The sequence below is a fragment of the Symphalangus syndactylus genome, chromosome 15 (genome assembly GCF_028878055.3).
Source record: "Symphalangus syndactylus isolate Jambi chromosome 15, NHGRI_mSymSyn1-v2.1_pri, whole genome shotgun sequence".
In the NCBI taxonomy this organism is placed as follows: Eukaryota; Metazoa; Chordata; class Mammalia; order Primates; family Hylobatidae; genus Symphalangus; species Symphalangus syndactylus.
In genome coordinates, this window is record NC_072437.2 from 86,605,271 (window position 1) to 86,610,972 (window position 5,702).

Genomic DNA, 5,702 nt, shown 5'->3' on the forward strand with positions numbered 1-5,702 from the left:
GCTCCATAGCATTCTGCATTGGAACTTGATGGTGAAGGTGAAATTTTTCCCAGCCATTCCATTTCTCTGCCTATCCTCAGCTGCAGACCCCACAAAGAGAGCCTCATGTGTTGATGTGTGCATACGGCAGTCTACATCCAGCTCTGTCTCCAAACCCCTGCAAACAACTGGCCCTTGGTTACCCCTCAGGCTTGGATGAACGGGGCGTCTACTCTTTGGAGGACAAACTAGAATAGAAACTCATGCAGGCCCAGAGCATGACGTTTAAAGGGGCACTATGTTTCTGGTGAGAATATCCCCATGGTCCTGTGGGAAGGGACATAGCAAGAGCAGGGCCCTACTGGGGCCTCTAAACCATGGATCCCAAGGCAGGTGCCTTTCTTGCCTTAACTAAGGATAGTTCTGCCCCCACCCTCCCTCAGAATCACCGAGAAAAACAACTCCTATTCAAATAAGTTTGAGAAACACTGGATATTGCACAGCCTTCTTGGAAATTTGTAGTTAACATTAGTAGGGTGTCTTAGCTCGGGCTGCCATAACAAAATATCATCAATTGGGTGGCTTAAAGGACAGACGTTTATTTCTCACCATTCTGGGGGCTAGGCAGGTGCTGGCTGATTTGGTTCCTGATGAGGGCTCTCCTCCTGGCTTGTAGATGGCCACCTTTTCACTATGTCTTCACATGGCAAAGAGAGAGCTCTGGTCTCTCTTTCTCTCCTTATAAGAACACTAAACTCGTCATGGGGGCCCCACCCTCATGACTGCATCTAAACTTGATCCCATCTCAAAGGCTCCACTTCCAAATGCCATCATATAGGCAGTAAGAACTTCAACATATGAATTTGAGAAGGACACAAACATTTAGTCCACAACACATAGGAAAGAGAGAGGTCTGATGCAAAGAAATCAGTTTGACTTTAACTCAGTATCATCCACACGTATTTCTTTATGAAATTTTTTTTGAAGTTTGGTGGATTTTCCATAAAAAACACTAGTATTTGTGCTAAACCACTAGAATCTTAAATCAGTCATCATCTTTGGCTCTATCCTCTCGGCCACTGGCTATTTCACCAATATGGTACCTCGCTTTAGTCTCTGTTGATGGTGATAAATACCATCAATAAACTTTGTTTCTAGATTTCCTTTTCTGTCATCCTCAGACCTGTCCCCCTATTAATAAAAGTCCTAAAAATTTGCACAATTTCCAGAGTACCAGTCAAGCATGTTTTATTCACATTACCAGTCAAGCATGTTTTATTCACATTTACCAAAGTAATAACTGCAATATCACCCCATCTTAACAACCAAGCAGGTGAAGCTGTGATTGACTTTTAAATGCAATCACTAAGCAAGTAGCCAAAACTCTGACTTCACAGAATAGACCCAAAACAACTCTCTGAGTTCACTTTTCTTCTCTCCTTATCATTTTACTTTGCTTTTCTTTTAATTTGGACATAAGTACAGCCTGGTGAGTAAGATTATAAATGAAAAATTCAGGAATGCAAAATTGAAAATTAGATAAAAGCTATGGTTTTCTGTAGCCTAAAACGAGTTCTCCAATTCCTTTTTTTCCCCATTTCTCCCACCCTTTAAATTGCAGGCTGTTATGAAGATTTACTTAGCATTTATAAAATCTAGAAGAGCAATAAGAGTAGAAGTATTGCATAAAAGCCAAGAGAAGGGTTTCATGTTGAAGAACAATCACAGTGTGTACTTTTGTTTACTAGGAAAAATATAAAGGATTCCCAGAAGACTAGTACTAAAAGTTAGTTGCTATTAATTCCAGTTGAAGCCATCCTCACAGCTGCCCTTATTCCTCTGCTGAAAGCTCCCAAGGGTTCCAGCCACACCGTTGCTGTGGTGACTGCTGCAACCACTTGCTCATTTCAGCTAAAAAACATATTCAGGTTGTCAGCCTGTGCCACCAGCTTATTTTGGCTCAGAACATTAAGGTCACTGACATTGCCTTCTCAATGCATGTTATCAATTGAACCTGCTGCAGTAAGAGAAAGTTGAGACAGAATTGTTGTCTAGGCCAGGAGCCAGTCAGGGTCTCAGGGGATGACAATGTCCTTGGTCATCTCATTTAGAGTCTAATCCTCAGCTTCACAGCCAGTAGGTCAGTTCTGTGGGTATATGTAGGGAGAGTTGGGCTCCAGGGTGCTGATTAACATTAATCAAATTAATGCAAGAATAATATATAAACTAGAATGTTCATTATTTTTCATTATAAAACATATTTATATATAAAATGTAATCAAGAATCACAAAATATAATCAAGAGTACCAGAATTCCCATGCCCATGCATCAGTAAATTCTCTGCATGATACTTACAAAGCCAAATTTGAATGAGAAGGTTGCTTAGTTATCTGGAAACCAAAGCCAGGGTGAAAAACAAGACTATTTTGGTGGCTGTCATCATGAAACCCAACAACTCCGCCTCACCATTTTCCAAGTTCACTGTAGTTCATTTCCCTGTGTAAACCATCTTGCATTAGGACAAAAACCAACTAAGTCAGCTATATCTTTAGACCAATATAGCCATACTCCTCTGAGTTTATAGCTCGAATACTTTAATTTAGTTTTAGGTATTCCTCAAACTCCCCAGGCTCCCATTTATAAATCATTGCTTAAAATGTGTTGGTTTTGCAGATGGCTGGTGTCAGATTGACTTTTTCTAATACAGCCTTATGTTCAATTTTGGGGAAGCCTACATCATATACAGAAAACAGTTCAATGTTTCAAATTTTAGAAAGAAAATCAGGAAGACATTATAGAGAAAAGACTTAGTACCAGTTTGATATTGGATCTCTGGTGAGGCATTTGATTTTTAATATTTATTATCATATCCTAATATGTTCTGAAAGATGAAAGACAGTCAACATTTATGGTAGGCAGGATTCTAAGATGGCCTCCAAGATTCCCACCTCCTAATAAATAGGCCCTGCCGTAGTTCCATCCTCTTGAATGTGGGCAGGACCAGTGACTATGATGAGATATCACTCCCACGATCAGGTTCCTATTCAGTTGACTTTGAGTTAATTAAAAGGGAAACTAACCTAGGTGGGCCTACCTAATCTGGTGAGCCCTTTAAAAGGTGAAGCAGCAGAAAGATGCTCTATTGCTGGCCCAGGAGGAAATAAACAGCCATACTGTGAACTGAACTGCCTATGGAAAGGGCCATGAAACATACCATTACTCCAACATTTGTGCCTCCTCGTATTTCATCTCTGTCCATTCTTCCAAAGAATTTAAACTCTATATGACACAAGAAAAATAGTAAAATTTTTATACGTCATTGGAAAGAGAATGTTGAATATATGGTTGTCCTGAAAACATTTTTTAAAATGCTATACTTTGTCGTATTTCCTTCCAAAAACTGCTAGATGCAGAAAAAGTTTAGGCCTTACTATACGGTTGTGTCTTTATAAATAAACGTAGCTAAAACAGCATTCTGTAAAGGATGCAGCTATCTGGTATTGCCCCTTTAGACAAGTAATACCTATACAGAGACAGTGATTTTCTGAAGACAGAGTATTTGTTAATGACTAAAGCAACATTCAGAAATGCGAATGAGATACATTTCACTCTGAATATGTGTATGTGTATGTCTATGAATAACAAAAACTAGGGAAGAGATTCTGATATTGCTCTCCAGTTCCTCCAGAGCTTGGCTGGTTTTAGTTAAGATTGGATCCCTCTTGTTCCAATCCCAGAGATCCCCTATGTATCTTGCCCATACCACCCTGTCTTGTGCCATACATGCTGGCTGGAATGCCCACCTCTTATTTCAGAGATCATGATGCTCAGTTTTTAGTCTTTGCTTATGCAGTTGACCAAGATAACATCTTGAAGTGATGAATCCTTGTCAGTTGATTTCTGGGGAACTCTTAGTTTCTTACCAAAATGCTTTACAAAATTCTGGCAGCCTTTATTCTTGTGTGGCAAAAACGAAAAACGACTTCTGCTTGCCTAGGGCCATTGAGGTAGCATAATCATCCCAGAAGGGAGATAAAGCCCTAATTTCCTACTGCCTTCCATATACAGAGACTCATGAGAAAGGAAACCACATCTAAGTCTTTGATCCTATGAAAGGGAAGATTGCAGTGGCACTTTGTGTACCAAGACAGACGAGTTTAGCTAAGTAGCTTAATGAGTTATTTCTCCCAGCTCTCTGGTATGAAGTCCAGAGCTGAGTTTTGAGATAGAGGCGAAAAAGAACCAAATTCCCTAGAGTAATATAGTGAGAGGGAAGTTGAGCTTTAGGAATAAGAAGAGAGTTCAATAAGATAGTGAAAAAGAGGCCTGTGAAGGACAGAGCCAGTGAGAAATTTACTTGAGCAGGAATGGCCAAAGAACTTGTAAGATCTGGAGCGCTCAACATCGGTTTTAAGTTGTTTGCTGTGATGTAACCCCCCTCCACTAACTCAGATCAGTGGGGCTTCAGAGGATGAAGGAATCAGGCAGTTCCTAACAGGGTGTAATGCTAGCGGGAAGAGGTGGACAACATATGCAGGGGATAATAAGAAGAGAGGTGAAAAAGAATTCAGATGAAGCAGAAGTTTTGATTCAGAAATGATTTAAAATATAAACTCCCTAAACCATGAGAGATATTTCAAGGCTTCTGGGACACCCATCATAAGTAGAAAAGGATTTTGAACCATTTTAATTTGAAAACTATAATGAAACAGATGAGCCACTAATGCTGGAGGATTTAGGAACTCCCAGACAGTTGACATCAGCTGAAGCAGATGGACCCACTGTGTGATGGTGCAGCTCTCTTCCCACCTTCCTAATCTCGGCACCTGTGGCTGCATTCCTCAGTGGGGAGCAACAGTTACAGTGGCAAGAGGAGGGGCATTTTAAACTTCCTTTTGTGGGAAGAACCACTTTTGTGCTGAGACCAAAAACGTGGTGCAAGATGAAGGATGCCATGTCACCATCATTGGGTGAGCCCCTGACCACAGAAAATCAGGATCAGCTCTCCTGTTTAGAACCCATCATTCAACTGCTGCAGACCAATCAACCATAATCCAAGTTGGACTACATTAGATTGATAAGAAGAAGCTTCACCGCAGGCAGTGGAGATGAGGGACATTAACTCTGATGTGAAAGTCCATGCAAGACATTTAAAAAACTCTCCCCACATTCTCATCTCAGGTAAAGGTGTCATTACCTGATGTCAAGATGAACCTATTGCTCCCATTAAGACTAGTGAGTCAAACTTTGGAATAACACCATCAAACGTTGCACTTCTCTTCATGCCCATCTTATCGATACCTCATAAAATATCAAACTCCTCTCCCACAAGACTCCTAGGGTTGTATTTTTGGGCAGCGATTCTGAATAATCTTGTCCTTAAAAAAAGACTCAGATCCAGATAATAAAATGATAGAAGCTCTTGCTGAATAACCTCAAACATGTACAAAGCAAACTAGGCAGTAAACTTCATGAGGACAGAGACCCTGGGTGTGTCTGGTTGGCCATCATATCTCAGGTCTTAGCACAGTGCCTGACAAATAGCAGGCCCGTGATGACTCGGCCTCTTTATGCTTCCTGAATGTCAGGATTCATTTGCATGGTCTGGTCTCCAGTCTTCTGGCTGTCTCTGTCTCCCTGAAGATGCCCAGGACAAAAGGCTACACAGCTTCCTTGGGCCGCTGAGTCATCTTCCTATCAGGAAATTGTTTCTGCCTTAGCT